The sequence below is a fragment of the Salmo trutta genome, chromosome 12, assembly GCF_901001165.1.
Source record: "Salmo trutta chromosome 12, fSalTru1.1, whole genome shotgun sequence".
NCBI classification, from domain to species: Eukaryota; Metazoa; Chordata; class Actinopteri; order Salmoniformes; family Salmonidae; genus Salmo; species Salmo trutta.
This window is the reverse complement of record NC_042968.1, coordinates 77,343,949-77,358,838: the sequence shown is the minus strand read 5'-3', so window position 1 is coordinate 77,358,838 and position 14,890 is coordinate 77,343,949. Positions and strand designations below refer to the sequence as shown.

General features: G+C 41.1%; 1 protein-coding gene across 4 annotated transcripts in view; it reads right to left on the bottom strand.

Moving 5' to 3' along the window:
- The window catches only part of LOC115204227 (ephrin-B2-like), a 60,968-nt gene that overhangs the window by 35,201 nt on the left and 10,877 nt on the right, over positions 1 to 14,890 (bottom strand). For 2 of the 4 annotated variants that reach the window (XR_003880321.1, XR_003880322.1), the window contains exon 4: positions 12,111 to 13,166. The exons of the other annotated variants lie outside the window; for them this stretch is intronic. The gene's annotated coding sequence lies outside the window, so the exon portion shown is untranslated. Of the gene's footprint in view, positions 1 to 12,110; positions 13,167 to 14,890 lie in introns of those variants that run through there. 4 annotated transcript variants of the gene reach the window in all.

Below are 14,890 nucleotides of genomic sequence, written 5' to 3'. Positions count from 1 at the left end.
CATATCTGCTAGATTGTGTTTACCATGTGTTTACATTACAGTCTCTACTTGTGGTGTATGTGATGCTACAGAGGATTCAGTGTGTTGCTCCCACGGCCTTATTACCCCTGTGGGCAGATTGTAATGGCCTCTGGCCGCCTTCATGGCCCAGTGTTTATGGGAATGAGGGTGTTTGCTTAATTGCCTGCCTGTACCCTTCTCCTCTTATTTCACACCCACTGCACTCAACTAGCTGTAGTTCTAGCTGTAACCCCACCTCATGTGAATACACTTCAAGCTCCATGTTTGCCCACACCATTCTGCCTCACTGCTCTGTTGAAGATGTTTTCAGGCAAACTTCCCCTGTAATCTCCCTTGCAGCTCCATGCTACTGCCCCTGTCCCGGTCTGGAGGTCCTGTATAGAGAAGGACCGTACCAGGAGGCACCAGGGCCTGCAGCCCACTCAGCCAGCCTCAGCCTATCTGCCCACCCAGTGTGAACACGTTGGTAGGTGGCCTGGTTCATTAGACCACGGTTTTCACTGGCATGAGGTGGAACATGGTTTAGCATTTGAATGGTTTACAGGCCAGCCAGTAACAAGGCCAGCCATTAAACCAAACAAGCTAGAATAGTGAAAGTGGGCAGTCAGATCACAGAAGTCCAGCAGAGTAGTCTGTCTGATCTGTACAGCAGACAAGTGGTGAGTTCCAGGTCACTATTAGTTTCAGGTCCTACCCTCTGGTTTAGATTCCCCACTGTTAAGACTAACAGGAACAACAGTGGAGGCTCCTCCTCAGAGGAAGGGGAGGAACATCCTCCTAAGTGAATTTCATAATAATAGTGAAACATTTTTAAAAAGTTGTCATTTTTAGATAAAACTATACTAAATATATTCACGTCACCAAATCATCTATTAAAACACACTGTTTTGTAATGAAGGTCTACAGTAGTCTCAACAGCACTCTGTAGGGTAGCACCATGGTGTAGCCAGAGGACAGCTAGTTTCCCTCCTTCAATACAAAACCTAGGAGGCTCGTGGTTCTCACCCCTTTCCATAGATGTACACAGAAATGATGACAACCTCCGGAGGACATCCTCCAAACTATCAGAGCTCTTGCAGCATGAACTGAAATGTTGTCCACCCATTTAATAAGTACTATTTAATGAAGCTGCCAGTTGAGGACTTGTGAGGCACCTGTTTCTCAAACTAGACACTCTAATGTACTTGTCCTCTTGCTCAGTTGTGCACCGGGGACTCCCACTTCTCTTTCTATTCTGGTTAGAGCCAGTTTGCGCTGTTCTGTGAAGGGAGTAGTACACAGCGTTGTACGAGATCTTTAGTTTCTTGGCAATTTCTCGCATGGAATAGCCATTTCTCAGAACAAGAATAGACTGACGAGTTTCAGAAGAAAGGTCTTTGTTTCTGGCCATTTTGAGCCTGTAATTGAACCCACAAATGCTGATGCTCCAGATACTCAACTAGTCTAAAGAAGGACAGTTTTATTGCTTCTTTAATCAGGACAACAGTTTTCAGCTGTACTAACATAATTGCAAAGGGGTTTTCTAATGATCAATTAGCCTTTTAAAATGATAAACTTGGATTAGCTAACACAACGTGCCATTGGAACACAGGAGTGATGGTTGCTGATAATGGGCCTCTGTACGTCTATGTAGATATTCCATAAAAAATCTGCCGTTTCCAGCTACAATATTCATTTACAACATTAACAATGTCTACACTGTATTTCTTATCAATTTGATGTTATTTTAATGGACAAAAAATGTACTTTTATTTCAAAAACATTTCTAAGTTACCCCAAACTTTTGAACAGTAGTGTACGTTGTACACTTTCATTCATAGGCTAGGTTGTAGCAACCTCATGATGGGTATAGGGAACGTTTGAATATCATGTAGTAGCCTAAACCTATCGATGTTACATTGAGCTGAGTGAATGGAATATGAATGACAGTCATCCAATATGCTGTAATAGAAATAAGGCCATGCTCATAAAAAAAAAAATTGCGTCCTCCCTCATCTTACTGACCGCCACTGAAGTACAAGCACTCCTTCACCCCTATAGCCATTTCCTTTTTCAATACAGGGAAGGCTAGGGATGATGATGTTGAGGAAGACGATGGTAATATGTTGTTGATGAGGATGATGAAGGTGATGTTGACAATGTTTTTTTGTTTTTGTCAGCACATTGTTGATATGTTGTTGACGAGATGATCTAAGAATGCACAGAGCATTTACTTATGGGCTCCTGAGTAGCGCAGCGGTCTAAGGCACTGCATCTCAGTGAAAGAGGCGTCACTACTGTCCCTGGTTCGAATCCAGGCTGTATCACATCCGGCAGTGATTGGAAGGCCCATAGGGTGGCGCACAATTGGCCCAGTGTCGTCCGAGTTTGGCTGGGGTAGGCTGTCATTGTAAATAAGAATTTGTTCTTAACTGACTTGCCTAGTAAAATAAAAAAGAAGAATAATTAGGCAGCTTTGGCTTGCTATTCAGTTGTATGTTGATCACTAGTGTGCCTACTGTATAAATGTGTATTGATGGCTGTCAGCCCTATGACTTGATGGACCAGCTCATTGTAGTCACTGTGATCCATTTGATAGGATCACTGTTTTTTATGCTCCTTTGCTGCAAAACCAATTGCTCTCTGGGACAAATAAAGTTGAAACTTGAAAAGCATTTTATACACAGCTCTTTGGGTTTCACACCATAGTTAATTACATGCCAATAAATCAAATCAAATCAAATAGTATTTGTCACATGCGCCGAATACAACTTACAATAATTACAAGCCCTTAATAACCAAGAACGCGGTTTTAAGAAAATATAGTTCAGAAAATATTTACTAAATGGACTAAAGTAAAATAAATACAAATGAACACAAAATAACAATAACGAGGCTATATACAGGGGGTACCGGTACCTAGTCAATGTGTGGGGAACAGGTTAGTCGAGGTAATTTGTACATGTAGGTAGGGGTAAAGTGACTATGCATAGATAATAAACAGTGAGTAGCAGCAGTGTAAAAACTACTGTACAAACACCATAATTGAGTGCAATCGGACCTGGGAAGGCTCTGCTGGTTAACACATCATTTTCAGGTCTAGGAAGGTGTATAAATGTGAACTTTGTGGCGTCAGTCCCCTAAAACAGCCATTTGGTGAAATGCTACTAGCGTGCCCTTCCAGGAGCCTTCCCCCAGACCTACTAAGTGAGTGCTGCTTTATCTGAAGTGTTTTGTGAGTGTTGTTTTGAACCTTTATCGGTGTTATTTAATGAGTTAAGGACTGAGATATAGCACCCGCAATCCTACCTCATGACTCAGTCCCCATCAGACGATGCCCTTAACATAGACCAGCCATGACACACCCAGAGCTCAGACGCAACAACGGCATTCCACTCTAAGGTTGGTTCCTTACAACTGAGGTCAGAAAGTTGCTGTTTTCTAAACGTTGTGGAGTGGAACTGCGTTTGTCTGACTCTCAGTTGTATCAAGCTGTGAAAGGTAGACATGCACCCTGAGGCCCCGGACTCTAACCACACATGAAAAGGCTCATCAAACCCAAATCACATGGTTGATTAGAGATGAGCAGACTACAAATACCCCTTCTCTTTGTTTGGAGGATGAGTGTAGAAGAAAGTCGGAGAGTGCCGAGGAGAGAGAGAACTCCCTAGACCCTTCTCGCCTTCCTCAAGTCCCTTCTCTCCCTCCTGCTTTTCACTTTGCCTTCTTCATTCCTGTCTCCCTCACACATACCAGCAAGCCAGGGAACATCTAGGTTTTCATTCTTTGTAATATTTTTTTTGAAAAAAGTTTCATAAGAGAGAAGTGTGTGTATTTGAAGCAGAAAGATGGAGATATTGACGTCAGAGACAAAGAAAGAGACAGAGCTAGAGAGCGAGTTGGTTTCAATTAGGTAGATGTTGAAAGGAAAATCTGTCTCTGGTTTGTTAAAACAACTACATGTCTTTTGCCAGATTAGTTTGTTTATGTTTTTTCTTATTGCTGACATGGCTCTTGGACCTTGTTCTCCATTCAATGGTTCCCCAATTACCCATAACGCTCTGCGAGGCATACAGAAAATATTATTTATGCCACTTAACCTTTATGAAAGAGAGGGAGGAGCAGGCAGAGACGGAGAGAGAAGGCAGGGATAGAGAAAAACATGAGGGAGAGAGGCACATGGAAAGATGGGAGGGGAAATGAGCGAAAAGGGTTGAAAGAGAATTCAGATCAAACAAGCACAAAAAACACGGTAAAAGCCAAGCATGTGTTTTTACTATAGTGATGCACTGTTTTGAGAATTCATTTCATATTGGAGGGAAAGTCATCAGACACCCCCCACCACCTCACAGTGAAACCATCATCAGTGCAATCTTAAGACTGCAATTACTCCATTCTCCACAGCACGCTCTCATGCTCTGCCAAGGCTTTGAAGGCCTGCCAGGGAAGCACCTTTGAAACAGAAAATTAAAAATGAGAAGGACGGTGAAAGGGGATTTGAAAATAATACTGGCAGGTAGCTACGAGGGTGTGTAAAATGAAAAAAGCAAATGTTAGTGTGTGGAGGTAAGCCATACACGTACAAATGTTAGTGTGTGGAGGTAAGCCATACACGTACAAAACATGTGAAAGGGAGAAAAGTCCTTTATGTCATGCACCCTTTAACTGATTCCTGTCCATATCCTTAGGCAAGATTTAATGAAACCATTGGATTACTGAAGAGATTTCAACAGATTAGTCTTCTGCCAAGAATCCCAAACAACACTCCAAATGCAGCTTCCACCACTAGTCCCCTTTCTGACTGGTAACATTCTCACTGGTCATGTGTTAATAATACATCAGTTCCAGATAGCTCTGTCACTGTCCCTGATCTCAGGTAACAACAGTGGTAACATTCCCCACAAATTTGCTCACATTTCAACGGAACGTGATGAAGGACGAGAAAGTGGTTGATAGGGAAAAAAGAGGATACATGGAGAGATCGAGCTACTGAGTAAGTGATGAAAGGGTGAATCCACTAATGAAGAGATGACAGAGGGAAGGAGAGAGAGAGAGGAGCGAGAAAGAGAGAGTAATCCCCTCACAGACTGCTTTGTTGTCTGACTGACAGTGGAGCACTCCACAAGAGGGCTGGGTGTGTGTTGTGTTGTGTAGGATTATCCTCCCTTACTCGCACACCCCTAATCCGAGGTCAAGTGGTACAGCCCATTTGGTGCTTTTTCCAAAGTCACTTTCACAAGACTATGGAAAACTTTAGTTTGACTCACAAGCAGCATTTCACTGCAAGTTTGCCCATATACAGACAGCTCGCCCATTCACACACATACACAACATACCCACTGCACTTTCCATTGCCCCTCTTCATTTGACACTGTTTAATCTCCCCAATCTAAACTATTTATCTGTTAAATATTTAGATTGGAAAACACACAGACACACACACACACACACACACACACACACTGCTGTCAGAGAGGGAGGTGTCACCAAACCCAGCGCCAGGATAAAGTGACTAAGGGGACAGTTGAAATCGGTGAGGGGGCACAATTTTGGGTTGTTCTTGCACTGGAATTATATACCACAATAAACATAAAGTTCAAATGCTGAGACTCTGAGATCATTGAGTGCTTTGGAAGTGACAGGTTGGCGCGAAATCTGCAACCCATCTGCGCTGTGTCAGCTCAATGGACTGCGCCCTACACACTAAAGCAAGGCCATTTTGGTAATGAATATAGGCTACAAGATAGATAGGGTAATTCACCTATTACAAACTGCCTATGTGAATGCAGCCGAATACAACTTATTTTTCTTTCCACAGTGCAGTGCATTTCAAAAGCTCCTTGCTTCATGCGTGCCTAGCGAATCCTTTGGTTGTATCAATAGCATGTTTCCAGTTAGAATACCCAGCTGGGGGGAAGGCCTTGTCTGTGTTAGCACTGGACCCAACACAGAACTTCCGACATGGGAACTAAAATGCAGCATCTGCAGTAACTGAGTATTCCAGCCACTCTCTTCCTATAAACCAGTTGCTATTAAGTTAACTTTTTAGACAGAAAACCTGTGACTAGGGTACAAACCTGGGCTGGCTCCTCTGTTCCAAGATAGTCAGGGATAGTCAGGGGTGGATTGGGCTGTTGAGCCATTATCCTGGCGACGCATCGTGGCAGTGGCATATTAGCTGGTTAGCGCTAATAACACTAACGCCTTTTACAGCTAACTAAACTTTGTAGTGGTGGGGCGTAAGTGAAGCAGCTTTAACTGCAGGCTAAACTTGACTTGACCCCATCCTTATAAATCCAAATCCAATATTACAGGTGGAGGCATATATCTCGTTATTCACGTAACTTACAACGCTATTCATGTAGCCCACAGATAAGCAGCGTTTTCCAACGCTTTTTATGGAAAAACAAAGGAGTCATACGTAACCACCCCAGTGGCTTTCCATAGTCCCCAACCCACAAACACACACTCCGCCGTGCGCTCTGTCTATAGTGTTGATACAGCGCAGTGGATATACTGCCATTCAATCATTTTAATTTTGCTATTTTTATATAGAGACATAAAACTTAAACTGAGGTGGCACAAGTTTCAACTGAAGGGGCGAAGACCCCTTTTGTCCCCTCGTGGAGCCAGGCCCGGGTGTCACAGGAGTATAGGACAGGGTGGATTGTTCCTCACCACTGGATGTGTAAACAAGGTGAGTCTTATGAAGTCAAATCCGATTCCAAAGTTGAACTGGCGCGAGATGGTGCACACGAGCAAGATGAAACATCATATTGCATGAGCAAACACTGAGTTAAGAGAGAACAATGCGGTCAAGGGAGCAGGGGATGGGTCCAGCGGGTGCACTGGCTAGTTGAGAGCACAAATCCAACTCGAGAGCTTGCAAGTGTGACTTTGAGCGAGCAGAACGTCATTATCACAGATCCATAAATGCAGGAAGAGGTTTTGAGTTGGGGGGGATCCCCTTTATTATAAATCATTGCATGCATCTATAATCGCATTTGCGTAGTGGCATACAGTTGAGCAGTTACGTTTTTAGGATTTCCACAAAAAATGTGCATGTAGATTTGTTTTGCCTTTTATAAATGCATTGCATGCAATTCTACGTCATTAACATGGTAGAAGACATTAGCAGAATATGTTTTAATACCACACAAATGGCCAAATGCAGGTTACTGTGCAGCATGCTATTCAGGTAGAATCCAATTCCAAATCAAATCACATTTTATTTGTCACATTTTATTCGGCGCATGTGACGATAAAATTTTTATTTGATTTGGAATTGCATTGTAAATTCTAGATTTTTTTCTTATTTATAATAATTTGTTTGATCATTTTATTATTGTATATCATTGTTATTATTGTGGACTATTTATTAATACAAACCAAATCTTTAAATATGGAAAACATTTTTATTGGCTAAATTAAGTTCAATCTGTCTTTTTAAATTCTGTGCTCCATATTTAGGTTATATGGTGTCTTCAGAAAGCATTCACACCCCTTGATTTTTTCCCACATTTTCTTGTGTTACAGCCTGAATTAAACATTTATTACATTGACATTTTGTGTCACTGGCCGACACACAATACCCCATAATGTCAAAGTGGAATTATGTTTTTAGAATTTTTTTTGTATTCATTTAAAAAGAAAAGCTGAAATGTCTTAAGTCAATAAGTATTCAACCCCTTTGTTATAGCAAGCCTAAATAGGTTCAGGAGTAAAAATGTGCTTAACAAATCACATAATAAGTTGCATGGACTCATTCTGTGTGCAATAATAGTGTTCAACATTATTTTTAATGACTATCTCCTTTCTGTATCTCACACATACAGTTACAGTTGAAGTAGAAGTTTACATACACTTAGGTTGGAGTCATTAAAACTAGTTTTTCAACCACTCCACAAATTTCTTGTTAACAAACTATAGTTTTGGCAAATCGGTTAGGACATCTACTTTGTGCATGACACAAGTAATTTTGTCCAACAAATGTTTACAGACAGATTATTTTACTTATAATTCACATAATTCACTTCCAGTGGGTTAGAAGTTTCTGATAGGCTAATTGACATAATTTGAGTCAATTGGAGGTGTACCTGTGAATGTATTTCAAGGCCTACCTTCAAACTCAGTGCCTCTTTGCCTGACATCATGGGAAAATCTAAATAAATCAGCCAAGACCTCAGAAAAAAAATTGTAGACCTCCACAAGTCTGGTTCATCCTTGGGAGCAATTTCCAAATGCCTGAAGGTGCCACGTTCATCTGTACAAACAATAGTACGCAAGTATAAACACCATGCAGCCATCATACCGCTCAGGAAGGAGATGCGTTCTGTCTCCTAGAGATGAACGTACTTTGGTGCGAAAAGTGCAAATCAATCCCAGAACAAGACTTGAAAATGGCTGTCTAGCAATGATCAACAACCAACTTGACAGAGCATGAAGAATTCTAAAAAGAATAATGTGTAAATATTGTACAATGCAGGTGTGCAAAGCTCTTAAAGATTTACCCAGATAGACTCACAGCTGTAATCGCTGCCAAAGGTGATTCTAACATGTATTGACTCAGGGGTGTGAATGAGGTATTTCTGTAATTAATTTTCAATAAATGTGAATAGATGTTTTTTTAAACATGTTTCCACTTTGTCATTATGGGGTATTGTGTGAAGATGGGTGATAAAAAATATGTATTTAATTTAATATTAGGAAGTTGTTAATAATGTTTTGTACACTCAGTGTATATAGTATAAATCAAACCAAATTGTATTTGTCACATGCGCCGAATACAACAGGTGTTACAATGAAATGCTTACTTACAAGCCCTTAACCAACAATGCAGTTTTAAGAAAAATAAGTGTTAAGTAAAAAATAGATAAGTCATTTAAAAAAATATATAAATAACAAATAATTAAAGAGCAGCAGTAAAATAACAGTAGCGAGGCTATATACAGGGGGTACCGGTACAGAGTCAATGTGTGGGGACACAGGTTAGTCGAGGTAATTTAGGTAATATGTACATGTAGTTAGAGTTAAAGTGACTATGCATAGATAATAAACAGAGAGTAGCAGCAGTGTAAAAGAGGGGCTGGGCGGGGGGACAATGCAAATAGTCTGGGTAGACATTTTTTTTATTAGCTGTTCAGGAGTCTTATGGCTGTTAAGATCTGGGGGGGGGGGCAGTGCCCCTGTGACAACACTTTTGGACCCCCTTTTCCTGTAAAGATTAGAAAAAAATTGTTAACAAAAATTTCAAATACAATTCCATGTACAGATAAATAGTTAAGCAGTTAGATTAAACAACTCCTTAGTAAGATAAATATATTAAAATGAAACATATATGCAAACAGGTGAATTAACACTCCTCAGTTAGCAGGCTTAAGCAAGCTAAAACCCACATGGTAGCAAAAACTAACAAACAGAAATTGTTAACAACTTAGAAATGATTTAAACACACTTTGCTGTAGGCTGCTATTTACTAGTTAAAAAAATAATGTGTCATAAAATATATTCACCCCACCCAGTATTGTAATCAAAACTTACCAAAAAGCATGTAGTCCTTGGCTCAGACAGTGTAGAAGTGTAGGCTCAATAGCATCTCATTAGTGTGCAAGATCTTGAGAATCAGCTCTACATGTGATGGAAGAGTGCACTGGACATGTGATGGAAGAATGCACTGTGCATGCAGAGGGTTGCAATTCCATTGAATTGGGGAGTTTATTCCACAAGACCTAGAATTGTCTTATGTGTATCCCACAAAATGGTTCACTGTTATAAGCTAACTTTTTTGATGAATTTAAGCAAAATTCCCCAAATTCCCGGGCTTAACTTCCCGTGGAAAATTTCCGACCCTTTGCAACCCTATTTTGGACCATGATAGTTTGTTGGTGAGGTGGACACCAAGGAACTTGACGCTCTCAACCTGCTCCACTACAGCCCTGTCGATGAGAATGGGGGCGTGCTCAGTCTTCCTTTTCCCGTAGTCCACAATCATCTCCTTTGTCTTGATCACGTTGAGGGAGAGGTTGTTATCCTGGCACCACACGGCCAGGTCTCTGACCTCTTCCCTATAGGCTGTCTCATCGTTGTCGGTGATCACCTACCACTGTTGTGTTTTCGGCAAACTTAAAGATGGTGTTGGGAGTTGTGCCTGGCCATGCAGTCATGGGTGAACAGGTAGCACAGGAGAGGACTGAGCATGCACCCCTGAGGGGATCAGCGAGGCAGATGTGTTGTTGCCTACCCTTACCACCTGGGGGCAGCCTGTCAGGAAGTTCAGGATCCAGTTGCAGAGGGAGGTGTTAAGTCCCAGGATCCTTAGCTTAGTGATGAGCTTTGAGGGCACTATGGTGTTGAACGCTGAACTGTATTCAATGAATAGCATTCTCACGTAGGTGTTCCTTCAGGCTACAAAATAAACGTTCTAGTGACACTGACTCATCCAATGATGAAGATGAAGCATAGGCTACTCACCGGTGATGGCCAATGCGCTCTTGCCAAAATCTCAAGATAAGCTACTTTGAAAAACACTGTTGTTCAATCAAAATTGCTCAAAAACTGTTGAGATTTTTTTTAAATCCTCTACACACAGATTAGCCTTCTCTTTTTGGCATTAGGTGTTTACTTTCCAAATGGTATGCCTGTAAAATTTGTTTCCCTTTTTCACAGGGACTGCGGTTGAAAATTAGCCGGCTGGCTAAAACCGGCACTTTTACTGAAACATTGATTAATGTGCACTGTCCCTGTAAAAATAAAATAAACTCAATCAAAACTCAATCATAGGCCTACTGTAGATTAGATGGTTACAGACAAGGTCGTTTTTATTGATCTGTTTGTCAGTGTCAGCAGTAGCCTATAGGCCTATACTACCCTGTAATTTTTGTCATATTAAAAAATATTATTCTACCGTAATTTCCGGACTATAAGCCGCAACTTTTTTCCCAGGCTTTGAACCCCGCGGCTTAAATAATGAAGCAGCTAATATATGGATTTTTCCCACTTTAAAAAAAAATATATATAATAATAATTAAAAAAGCACATTCTGTGACGTGCTCAGTTTTTGGCGGCATGAAGCTTTCATTAGACCAATGAAATTGCCGAACGGGTTAAGGTCAAACAACCTTTTTGTTTACTGTTTAGATTAAATCGAGAGCGCTCAAACTTCCCATCATTCTGATTACGGTAGTCATTTTGTCACCCTGATTCCTGGGGGCACAACAAAGTATTTGCAGCCACTCGACATCAGTGTAAATTGTGCATTTAAGGTGGCGCTCCGTGTTCAGTGGGAGGCTTGGATGACAAGTGGGGAGAAATCCTTCACTAAAACGGGCCGCATGCGAAGAGCAACTTATGGTCAAGTCTGCCAGTGGGTCCTGACAGCGTGGAGCATTGTCAAAAAATCCATTATCATCAACGGGTTTCGAAAGGCTGGACTGCTGCGTGTTGAAGAGGGCTCAGCGGGGGATTTGCCTCCGGATGAAAGTGACGAGAGCGACAATGAAAACGATCCAATTTCGGATGAAGCAATTCTGAGGCTATTCAACTCCGAGTGGTTTCAGTGCACAGGAGGAGGAAGATAGTGACCAATGACTTTCTTGGTAGGCTACTGTTTACTGCTAATTTTTTATTTTTTGTTACAAGCCGTGTTTCGTTAAAGCCTATTTATTTTTGTTACAAGCCGTGTTTCGTTAAAGCCTATTTATTTTTGTTGCAAGCCGTGTTTCGTTAAAGCCTATTTATTTTTGTTACAAGCCGTGATTCGTTAAAGCCTATTTATTTTTGTTACAAGCTGTGTTTCGTTAAAGCCTATTTATTTTTGTTACAAGCCGTGTTTCGTTAAAGCCTGTGTAAAGTTAATTTGTTTCAATGTACCGGTAGGCACCTGCGGCTTATAGACATGTGCGGCTTATTTATGTTCAAAATAAAAATAAAAAAATTATTCAGTGGGTGCGGCTTATATTCAGGTGTGCTTAATAGTCCGGAAATTACGTAATGTCTCATACGAACTGCTTTGCTTTATCTTGGCCAGGTCGCAATTGTAAATGAGAACTTGTTCTCAACTTGCCTACCTGGTTAAATAAAGGTGAAATAAATAAATAAAATATCAAGTGTAGTATAATTGCATGAAATGTGTTTATAAAAACAAGAGAGAAGAAATGTATCTGATAAAGCCTAGGCCTACTATACGCCACTACACCATGCATTGAACAGTAGTTTTTGTTATATTATTAGCCTAAATTATGACTATCTTACATAAGTCTGCAAATGCAATGCTAGATGCACAGAATGCTTTATTATAAATGTGCATTTTTATGGTGAAAATGTGGTTCCTCAAACTGTGAAATGGTGCTACCACAATAAACAGAATATAGAGACAGACGATAAACATAATATAAAGACATTATACACAGAATTTCACAGATCCACATACAGTATGAACACTAAGCTAAAAAACTACAGCCTGAACTATAAGGTACATCCTAAATGATGAATGTAAGAGTCACGCAGGGGGATGAATAGTGCAGGGTGCATAGCCGGTGGATGAATAGTGCAGGGTGCATAGCCGGTGGATGAATAGTGCAGGGTGCATAGCCGGTGGATGAATAGTGCAGGGTGCATAGTCGGTGGATGAATAGTGCAAAGTCCATGCGGATGAGAGGATCATTGTGAACCAGGTGGCCGGTTGGTGAGGGCCACAGCGCGGGGGGAAGAAATTGTTCAGGTGGTGGGAGATTTTGATCGTGATTGACCTGAACCGTTTGCCAGAGGGGGTGGAAGAGGTCAGCGATGATCTGTCCTGCATGCTTCCTTGCCTTGGAGTTATGCAGTACCGCGATGGAGAGCAGGTGGTAGCCAATGACCCTCTCAGCAGACCGGACAATCCATTGCAGTAATAGAAGAGGTGAGGATGGACTCAAAGGTCGTTTAGAACTGAATCAGTACACACAGCATTCAAAAGGAGGACTGAGAACAAAACAATGCCATGCATTCACCAAACATTGAACTGAGGAAAACAGATTTGTTTTATAGTAATTGTCTGATTGGGAACTACCATTGTCTATCAATTACAGAATCTCAAATGAAGTTTTATTGAATCCAGTCAGTAATACAGGAGTCAAATCGCATCGGGAGTCTCATCACATCAGATGTTATCAGCAAGCCAGAGCCATCTGTGGAAAGAGCACAAGTAGAACAAAGATAAGTGCAAACAGATAATAAATGTATCATTCAACATAAGATTCCACCTAAAACAATGACATGAGCTCTGTCCCCATTCATCCCTGCTCAACTCCTCACTTCCTCTCTACTCGCATCCTTCTGAAGAGCCATTGGAGGAGATCTGACGCGACGAACCCTTGGGTCATCTCTTCCAATGGGGTCTTAGAACATTAGGAACACCTTCCTAATATTGACTTGGACCCCCTTTTGCCCTCAGAACAGCCTCAATTTGTCGGGACATGGACTCTACAAGGTGTCGAAGTGTTGCACAGGGATGCTGGCCCATGTTTAATCCAATGCTTCCCACAGCTGGCTGGATGCTTTTTCGGTGGTGGACTATTCTTGATACACACAGGAAGCTGTTGAGTGTGAAAAACCCAGCAGCGTTGCAGTTCTTACACTAAAATGGTGTGCCTGGCACCTACTACCATACCCCATTAAAAGGCATTAAAATCTTTTGTCTTGCCCATTCACCTTCAATGGCACACATACACAATCCATGTCTCGGAACTTCTCGGAAGTTTGCACACACTGTACATAGACTTTTCTATTGTGTTATTGACTGTACGTGTGTTTATCCCATTTGTAACTCCATGTTGTTTTTGTTGCACTGCTTTGCTTTATCTTGACCAGGTCGCAGTTGTAAATGAGAACTTGTTCTCAACTGGCCTACCTGGTTATATAAAGATGAAATAAAAATAAAATAAATGTCTCAGTTGTCTCAAGGCTTAAAAATCCTTCTTTAACCTGTCTCCCCTTCATCTACACTGATTGAAGTGGATTTAATAAGCAAGGGATCCTAGCTTTCACCTGGTCAGTATACAATTGAAGTCAGAAGTTTACATACACCTTAGCCAAATACATTTACACTCCATTTCACAATTCCTGACATTTAATCCTAGTAAAAAATTCCCTGTCTTAGGTCAGTTAGGATCACCACTTTATTTTAAGAATGTGAAATAGTAGAGAGAACGATTTATTTCAGCTTTTATTTCTTTCATCACATTCCCAGTGGGTCAGAAGTTTACATACACTCAATTAGTATTTGGTAGCATTGCCGTAACATTGTTTAACTTGGGTCAAACGTTTTGGGTAGCCTTCCACAAGCTTTCCACAATAAGTTGGGTGAATTTTGGCCCGTTCCTCCTGACAGAGCTGGTGTAACTGAGTCAGGTTTGTAGGCCTCCTTGCTTGCACACGTTTTTCAGTTCTGCCCACAAATCTTCTATAGGATTGAGGTCAGGGCTTTGTGATGGCCACTCCGATGCCACTCCGAGACCTTAACTTTGCTGTCCTTAAGCCATTTTGCCACAACTTTGGAAGTATGCTTGGGGTCATTGTCCATTTGGAAGACCCATTTGTGACGAAACTTTAACTTCCTAACTGATGTCTTGAGATGTTGCTTCAATATATCCACATAATTTTCCTTCCTCATGGTGTTCTTCGGCTTGCAAGCTTCCCTATTTTTCCTCCAAACATAACGATGGTCATTATGGCCAAACAGCTCTATTTTTGTTTCATCAGACCAGAGGACATTTCTCCATGTGCAGTTGCAAACCGTAGTCTGGCTTTTTTATGGCGGTTTTTGAGCAGTGGCTTCTTCCTTGCTGAGCGGCCTTTCAGGTTATGGCGATATAGGACTCGTTTTACTGTGGATATAGATACTTTTGTACCT